The sequence below is a fragment of the Pelodiscus sinensis genome, chromosome 6 (assembly GCF_049634645.1).
Source record: "Pelodiscus sinensis isolate JC-2024 chromosome 6, ASM4963464v1, whole genome shotgun sequence".
Lineage (NCBI taxonomy): Eukaryota > Metazoa > Chordata > Testudines > Trionychidae > Pelodiscus > Pelodiscus sinensis.
Window position 1 is genome coordinate 18,461,942 of NC_134716.1, and position 10,231 is coordinate 18,472,172.

Consider the following 10,231-nt stretch of genomic DNA (forward strand, 5'->3'; position numbering starts at 1 on the left):
ATATTATTGTTCGACAAAGTGCTCGAGCCTCAGTCATGAAGGAAGGCACTAATCGTTCTGAGTCTTCTTCCCCTCTGAGGAACCTCTCAAGCTCTCCCACATCTAAAATTCAGTCAAACAGAAAAACTTCACCAGCTCATTTTCTCCCACCACGAATTGGCACGGGAGATAAGCCCAGGCGCATCAGGTACAGAAAGACCTTGTGTGGTGTCTGTCTCAGAACCCAAGCCACGATTTAAGTAGAGTGTGGCACCAGCTACCCAGGCACTGAAAAGATCAGGCACCTGGGACTCAGACATATCTATAGCATCTCTGGCACTTACCATAACCCTGGCATGGAGGAAGGCTAGGTAACCCACCAGACCTTTGCCTCACACACTAAGCCCAAAGTCACTGCCAAAACTGCTAGCCACAGTGGGGGAAGGGATAGTTCAGTGGTTTGAGCATTGGCCTACTAAATCCAGTGTTGTGAGTTCAATCCTTGAGCAGACCATTTAGGGATCTGGGGCAAATCTGTTAGGGATGGTACTTGGTCCTGCAGTGAGGGTAAGGAACTGGACTCAATGACTCCTCAAGATCCCTTCCAGTTCTTGAGATAGCTATAGTCAATACTGGTACCAAGCATCCTGGTACTGCAGCCAACTTCAAGCCTCCACAGGCAGACAAGACTATATTGCATCAGTGCTGGAACTTACACTGAGAGCCAGATCTCCTATCAAGGCATCACTCTCACTCCCCCATCAGTGTGAGGCTCTCCTCTCTCACCACAATCACTTCTTTATCTCATTATAGTGACTATCATGATGATGGTAGGAGTGTTTCCTCTTCTCAATACGAGCCCACACGTCTTATGATGTACATCGGCCATGGTATTCTCATAATCTCCCATGGCATCCTGATTGGTTGTGCCATCCTCAGCATCAATCCTGCTGGTCCCGATACCATCATTGGGCTCCTCCATGACAAAGGTCAACGGCACCCCCAATGCCATCTCAAAGATCCTTAACATCTGATCACCAGTGCCCTTCACCACCTCCAACAGAAGATCTTGAGATGGAAGAAGGGCAGATTACTGATGACCCAGACAGCTAACAACCTGATGTGTCACCTACGGACAAATCGTTCTCCTCTTGGGACAAGGTGGTTAGTGAACTCTTAAAGAACCTCCAATCTTCTACGGAATCGCAAATTGTGCTTCCTCTAGATGAAGCAATCTTGGAAACATCAGATGAAGTTTGGTAGACACCAGCCTCAGCCCCCTCTCCATTCCCCACCCCGAATAACAAAAGGGCTGACAGAAAATACTTCGTCCCATCAAAAGGCATGGACTTCTTATTTTTACACACCCACCTCAGCTCATTACTTGTTGATGCTGCAAACCAAAGATCTAACCCCCACCTCCCAATATAAATCCATTATACAGGGGAGAGGGTATAAATGCCTGGATTTATTTAGGAGAAAATTGTACTCCTCCTCGACTCTCCAATTTAGCAAAGCGAATTATACAGTTCCAGCCAATCATGACTTCAATAATTATACAAAACTAACAGCGCTGATGCAGCATCTTCCAAACAAGAGACCCCTATTAGAATCTGTTGTATGAAAGAGGTACACTATATCCTGCACAGAATTGCAGATGGCACTCTATGCTGCCGACACAGCAGCAAGAGTGACAGCGACATCCATAGTAATAAGGTGCTCATCAGGGCTGCAAGCAACTGGAGTCCCCAAGGTCCACCAAATGAAAGTCGAGGATCTACCATTCGACAAGGGTAAACTCTTTGCTGAAAAGACAGATGATGTCCTTTATTCCAGCAAAGACACCCATACTACCCTATGCATCTTAGAGATGTGCACACACCCCTACGGTAGGAGGTGCTACATTCCCTACCAGAGACAGAGGGACTTATCTTTGGCAGACAACAGCAATGCCCATTGATCAAGGTCATTCCAGACCAAGAAACCATGAGAGAGCCCCTAACACTCGTTTTTCCACCTCACAGGCCTCTGGACAGCAAGTTTGATGCTTTGGTTGAGGGCCTGCCATACCTCTCCTCCACACTAGCGCTATCCCGCTTCAACATCCTCCATCATCATTTGCGCCCTTTTTACAACCAATGGGCAGCAATCAACACAGACCATTGGGTCTTGGAAATCATCAAATGCGGTTATTCCATTCCCGTAGTCCATGTCTACACTGCCGGCTTATGCAAATGAAGCACAGATTAGCATATTGCTGCACTTCATTTGCATAATTTATTCAAGCCATTTTTTAGTAAAAACAAACCGTGTGGATGTGGGGAGGGGGGGGGTTGCACAGAAATCCCATTTTGCGCAAGATCCTTATGCCTCTCCCATCCACACTGCTTGTTTTTGCGCAAAAACCTCTTGTGCAAAAAGGCTTGAATAAATTATGCAAATGAAGCATGGCAATATGCTAATCCACACTTAATTTGCATAGGCACAGCTGGCAAAGCCAGCAGTGTCAACAAAGCCCTAATGTCAGTCCCTGCAACCTCTCCATCTGCCCCCTCCCTTTTCAGGGGCCCCTTTCACAACACACTGCTCTGTCACAAGGTCCAATACCTTCCATCCATAAAAGCTAGTGAAAGGGCTCCCACAGCTGGGGGATCCCTGATCCCTGGGGACTGGATCTAGACAAGCTGGGGGTTGCATCCTGCCCCTGGGCCTGAGGTTTCCCATCCCTGCTATCAAGGGATGATAATTTTGCACAGCCCTGAATATTGGAGCTAGGTTGGCCTAAGTTAGGTGCAGACCAGACCTTCCTGATACAATTAGGCTGGAAAGATTATATTTTTAATAAAATAAGACCCCATTTTCAACATTAAACCAATAATTTTGATTCATTTTAGAATTATTTGCTGCCATATTTAATCAAAAATAACCATGTTCTGATGAAGTGTTTTGATTCTGACAATTGCATGTTTTTAAATGGAAAATTGTTCTACTAATTTTTTTCCCCAAATATAAAGACACGTGACCTCAAACACATAGACTAATATGCTAAAATAAAGCTAACACGAACCAATTTCAATGAATATAGGAAGATGATGGGGAAGGGGATAGATCCATAAAGAAACTATCTTCCACAAAGTTATGCAACACGTCAATAGCAGACCTAGAATTTTAAACTAGATCTCCTGCCTCTGTCAATCCAACAAGCTACAGCTGGCCGTCGAACTGCTTTGACAGATGAGAGGGTTAAAATATTAATTTTTGAATTTTAACTTATTTTTTAAATCATTTCCCCTTAACTCAGCTCTTCCCTCAATATGCCATCTCTAAAATCAGTCTTTCATATGCTTTTTCTCTACCATAGACCACTTCCATTTCTGAGGCCATATGTATATTGAAAAGTTTTGCCTATGCAAGTTACATCAGTATTCAAGTCATTGCAGCTAGTATATCACTTGTGTGCATGCATACTTGGTTTCTTGCATCTGTGCAGTGTGTACTCACCAAAGGTGCTCATCTTGATCCATAGTGTGATACATCATGGGCAGATATCCTAACATGTAACCTGCCACCATTCAGCATGCAGATTTGGGTTGCTTTGTCAATGCATGTTTGGGTAGAAACTACTCATGTAGAGATGACTGGAAGCAAGGGGTCAGCTTCCTCAAATGCAATGTTCTCCAATATCAATATTATCAAGCCATAGTTTTCATATCTATTTTCAATTTCCCACAAACCCTCAACAGGTCTTGTTGCTGTTTGCCATCTCCAAAGGAAGAATGGAGCCTGCAGAGCTCTGCATCATTATGATGAGCATTGCAAACTTGGCTTCATAAATTGAATATAAGGCAATGGTTCTGAATGGTACATAGTTTTCCACAGTTGGTAGTGGTAGCTGATCTCATTCCTCGCTGTAACAAAGGCAGACAACATAGCTGCTGCTGGCATCCTAAAGGTGCCCAACCCTGCATTTTGCTAGCTTGTTTATCACTACAGTGACTAGCATGGAAAACATTGTATGGCAGAGGAAGAAATCCCTGGAAACCTCAAGCAAGGGATTGCAGTATACCTCCACAGAAGTTTCATCAAGACCTTTCTTGCAATTCAAGGGATATTTCTGGGTACATAAAACTGCTCTGCTGGACCCTGGCCCATACTTAGCTCTAAAGGTGAATGAAATGCAGATAACTCTCTATCTTTGTTGTACTCCTACCTCACCTAGTAACAGTAAATTAATGAAAAACTCAAATGATCCTGACACAGCTTTTTAAGTGTAGGCACATACACAGCTAGGTCAATCAAAGAGATTTATGTCAACCTAACTTTGACCAGACCTTAGTTTAGACTAAACCCTAGGACAGGAGTTTGGGGTGCTACTAGTCATTCCTCCAAGAATAACTTCCTTTCCTTTCTACGGCCTTATTTATACTTACAGCACTGCAGCAGTACAGCTGCACCGGTTCTGTTGCACAACTAGTGATTAGTGAAGAAACTATCTATGCTGACAGAAGTGCTTCTCTTGGTGTAGGTACTCCACTTCCCTGAGAGGTAGCAGTGTTGTTGACAGTAGAAGCCCTCCCATTGACTTGGTAGCAGGAGTTAGGTCAGTATAACCAGGGTGACCATATTTCCCTATCCTGAACCAGGACACTGGTACAATGTACTTGTTTTCAGATGAGTTTGCAATCAATCAGACCTATACACTATAAATGTTCAAAATAACAATACTTCACAATAGAGGCCTCTGGATATCTTCAGCAAGCCACTGTTTCAGGGAGCCATGCCAAGAGCTATCAGATAGGTAATCACAATGTAAAATAATTGCAGTGGTATAGTGCAATATCAGTGTGGACTCAGGGTAAAACTAAAGTACAATATGTCAAACATGCACCACAGCTACTTACACTAATTGTTCAGTTATGAACAGATCAATTGATGTGGATAAAGACGATAAATGAGGACACACAGATGCATAGATTTATGTGGCAAGCTGCAACTTGTATTAAATGTTAACAGGACAAAGGCACTACCAGTCCATTACCCAAACTCTCCTATATGAGGCATTTAATTGGTTCCAGGGCTACTTACAATATAACCCATAAATGGTGCTAGGGTTATTGGGCTCTATACCATAAAATCCATAATGTGGGGCAGGCTATGCTCAGCTTGCCTTCTATGACTCAGCTCTTTGATTCCTACCACCCTTCTTCCTGCAAGGAGAACATAAGGTGCAGCAGAGGGAGGCTGTTGGCCTCGAGGACCTGTATGTATGACCTCAGCCCAGTGCCAGTGAAAGGGGGGGAAGGAGGGCCATTTGGCTTAGGCCTCAAGCTCAAAGGGGGCCTCAGATTTAGACACTTTTTTTGGCATTTGATAAGTTTTGCAACCTGTTTTTATGCACATCCCTATCAGGCCAAAATGTGACACACTCTCTTAGCTTAGAATGTAAGTAATTAAGAATTTAAATTTAAGCAAATAAGATATGTGAAAAAGGCTAGAAAAGCATTTGTTTAATACAAAATATTTAAATTATGTCTCATCCTTTTCTGGTGCCTTATTTTGTTTTCATGTGTTGTCATTTTTTATTTGTATTATGCCTAGTGGCCTCAAAAGCTGGCAGTGGACCTCTCTGGACCTCGGAGAGGGCTTGCCTCAGCCTGTGAAGGCCACGAGCTTTTACCTTATCACTATGAAATGGATTCATGGACACAAAAATTGCATAACTCAAAGATGCTTTGGACAAATTACCTCATGTAACCTACCAATCTTCATGTCATAATACACTGGATCTGTATATCTTATTTTGGTGAATGTATCATTTTTGTGTGTCAAGTTAGACATATGGAGTATGGAATGCTTTATGGTTTTAAAAATGTAAATGCACGCCATCAAGGGGGTAACCCTCAAGATCTGGTCACCTGTAAATAGCCCTTTTGTCCATTAAGTCTTAGTAGCGGTTAGCGCTAGGAAGTCATGCGACCTCCCTAACTGGATAATTTTTCATGTAAAGGTAGAATGTAGAAACAGATTTCCTGCCCATAGTGGAATCTACAAAACAATGGGAAGCTAGCAGGATCTTTGTCTTTTTGGCTGGTGTGGCACTCCCAAGAAAATGAACCAGAGAGCCCAAGGAGAGGGAACTTCCCTGGTTTGAAGGCTTAGCTGGAATAAGAACAGTTTTAGGGTGAGTTTGTAATAAGTTTGTGATAAGTATTAGAATTAGCTATGCGTTTTTTGTTGTTTTAAATTTGTAATCTACTTTACCTGTTTTCACTTACAACTATTTAAATCCTACTGTGTGTCTTACTTTACTTTAAAAAGGTTTTTTCTGCAGGACAACAGAATGATGTCATGCGTCACTCTGCATCCTGCATCCCCTCCCTCCACCCTCAGTCGTGTGGCCTCCCTGTTCCCCGTGCTCCATGGGAGCCGCAAGCCATGTGGCCTTCCCCATGCTCCAACCTGCACTGGTGAGGCCTGCGGGCAGTAGGACCTATGAGCTGCGTGGCTCCCGGGGCATGTGGCTTCTCGCATCCCCAGTGCTCCAGGGAGAGGCTGCACAGTCCAGTTCCCTGCCCTCATGGCAGGACCAAATACTGTCTAGACCATCCCTGATAGACATTTATCTAACCTACTCTTAAATATCTCCAGAGATGGGGATTCCACTACCTCCCTCGGCAGTTTATTCCAGTGTTTGACCACCCTGACAGTTAGGAATTTTTTCCTAATGTCCAACCTAAACCTCCCTTGCTGCAGTTTAAGCCCATTGCTTCTTCTTCTATCCTCAGAGGCCAAGATGAACAAGTTTTCTCCCTCTTCCTTATGACACCCTTTTAGATATCTGAAAACTCCTATCATGTCCCCCCTCAATCTTCTCTTTTCTAAACTAAACAAACCCAATTCCTTCAGCCTTCCCTCATAAGTCATGTTCTCTAGACCTTTAATCATACTCGTTGCTCTTCTCTGGACCCTCTCCAATTTTTCCACATCTTTCTTGAAATGAGGTGCCCAGAACTGGACACAATACTCCAATTGAGGCCTAACCAGTACAGAGTAGAGCGGAAGAATGACTTCCCGTGTCTTGCTCACAACACACCTGTTAATACATCCCAGAATCATGTTTGATTTCTTTGCAACAGCATCACACTGCTGACTCATATTTAACTTGTGGTCCACTATAACCCCTAGATCCCTTTCTGCCGTACTCCTTCCCAGACCGTTGCTTCCCATTCTGTATGTGTGAAACTGATTGTTCCTTCCTAAGTGGAGCACTTTACACTTGTCTTATTAAACTTTATCCTATTTATCTGACCATTTCTCCAATTTGTCCAGGTCATTTTGAATTATGACCATATCCTCCAGATTAGTAGCAATCCCTCCCAGCTTGGTATCATCTGCAAATTTAATAAGCATACTTTCTATACCAATATCTAAATTGTTGATGAAGATATTGAACAGAGCCAGTCCCAAAACAGACCCTTGCCCAACCCCATTTGTTATGCCTTTCCAGCAGGATTGTGAACCATTAATAACTACTCTCTGAGTACGGTTATCCAGCCAGTTATGCACCCATCTTATAATAGCCCCATCTAAGTTGTATTTACCTACTTTATTGATAAGAATATCATGTGAGACCATATCAAATGCCTTACTAAAGTCTAAGTATACCACGTCCATCACTTCTCCCTTATCCACAAGACTATTTATTCTATTAAAGAAAGCTATCACATTGGTTTGACATGATTTGTTCTTTACAAATCCATGCTCGCTGTTCCCTATCACCTTGCCACTTTCCAAGTGTTTACAGATGATTTCCTTAATTACTTGCTCCATTTTCTTCCCTGGCACAGAAGTTAAACTAACTGGTCTGTAGTTTCCTGGGTTGTTCTTATTTCCCTTTTTATAGATGGGCACTATATTTGCCCTTTTCCAGTCTTCTGGAATCTCTCCTGTCTCCCATGATTTTCCAAAGTTGATAGCTAGAGGCTCAGATACTTCCTCTATCAACTCCTTGAGTATTCTAGGATGCATTTCATCAGACCCTGGTGACTTGCAGGCATCTAACTTTTCTAGGTTAATTTTATCTTGTTTTTTTTTTATTTTACCTTCTAAAATTACCCCCTTTCCACTAGCATTCACTATGTTAGGCATTCCTACAGACTTCTTGGTAAAGACCGAAAAAAGAAGTCATTGAGCATCTCTGCCATTTCCAAGTTTCCTGTTACTGTTTCTCCCTCTTCACTGACCAGTGGGCCTACCTTCTCCTTGGTCTTCCTCTTACTTCTAATGTATTTATAAAACATCTTCTTGTTTCCCTTTATTCCTGTAGCTAGTTTGAGCTCATTTTGTGCCTTTGCCTTTCTAATCTTGCCCCTGCATTCCTGTGCTGTTTGCGTATATTCATCTTTTATAATTTGTCCTACTTTCTATTTTTTATAGGATTCCTTTTTTATTTTTAGATCATTCAAGATCTCATGGTTAAGCCAACGCGGTCTTTTGCCATGTTTTTATCTTTCTGACACATCGGAATAGCTTGTTTTTGGGCTCTTAACAATGTCCTTTGAAAAACTGCCAACTCTCCTCAGTTGTTTTTCCTAAGTCTCGATTCCCATGAGACCTTACCTATCAGCTCTCTGAGCTTACCAAAATCCGCCTCCCCGAAATCCATTGTCTCTATTTTGCTGTTCTTCCTTCTACCCTTCCTTAGAATTGTGAACTCTGTGTTTTCATGATCACTTTCACCCAACCTGCCTTCCACTTTCAAATTTTCAACCTGTTCCTCCTATTTGTTAGGATCAAATCTAGAACAGCTTTCTCCCTGGTAGCTTTTTCAACCTTCTGAAATAAAAAATTGCCTCCAATGCAGTCCAAGAACTTATTGGATAGTCTGTGCCCCGCAGTGTTATTTTCCCAACATATATCTGGATAGTTGAAGTCCCCCATCACCACCAAATCTTGGGCTTTGGATGATTTTGTTAGTTGTTTAAAAAAAGCCTCATCCACTTCTTCCACCTGGGTAGGTGGCCTGTAGTAGACGCCTAGCATGACTTCACCTTTGTTTTTAATCCCTTTTAGCCTAACCCAGACACACTCAACATTTCCATCTCCTATGCCCACCTCTACCTCACTCCAAGTGTGTTCATTTTTAATGTATAAGGCAACACCTCCTCCCTTTTTCCCCTGTCTATCCTTCCTGAGCAAGCTGTACCCTTCCATACAAACATTCCAATCATATATATAATCCCACCAAGTTTCTGTGATGCCAACAATGTCATAATTGTACTTATTTATTAGCACTTCCAGTTCTTCCTGCTTATTTCCCATACTTCTCGCATTTGTATATAGGCATCTAAGATCCTGATTTGACCTTGCCTCCCAGTTTTGTCCTGACCGTCCTTTCTCTCTGCCATTGTAGCCCACGCTCCCTCCCATTTCCGACCCATCTCCCAGGTCTCCATGTTCTCCACTTACCTGTGGGCTTTGCTCACCTGTCCCCGTCGAACCTAGTTTAAAGCCCTCCTCACTAGGTTAGCCATTCTGTGTCCAAATAGGGTCTTCCATCTCCTCAAAAGGTGAACACCATCCCTGCTTAGCAGTCCTTCCTGAACTAGCTCCCCATGGTCGAGGAAGCCAAAGCCCTCCTGGCGACACCATCCTCACAGCCAGGCATTCACCTCCAGGATGCACCTGTCTCTGCCCGGGCCCCTATCTGCAACAGGAAGTATCGAAGAGAATACTGCCTGCATTCCAAACTCCTTTACCCGTACTCCCAGAGCTCTGTAGTCACTCTTGATCCGCTCAGTGTCACACTTTGCAGTATCATTTGTGCCCACATGGATGAGTAGCATGGGGTAGTAGTCAGAAGGCCGGATAATCCTTGACAATGCCTCCGTAACATCTCAGATACGGGCCCCTGGCAGACAGCATACCTCCCGAGATGAAACGTCAGGGCAACAGATGGGCACCTCCGTCCCCCTCAGAAGAGAGTTTGAAAGTTAAATTGAGAATGTACCAGAGATTTTAAAGGAATATATAATAGGCAAATTTGACACAACTATAAATATATGGGAAAGAATGAGAGAAGTAACAATAAAACCTATTAGTGAAAACAGCTGTGAAAATCATATATTGAGAGAAAAAATGTTGATTACCAGGGCTCGACAAATAATGCAATCTACTCTCCTGTGGCAAGTAGATTGTAACCTGGAAGAGCTGGGTTCAGGCGGTCTGCACATGCACAGAACGATCTGCACAT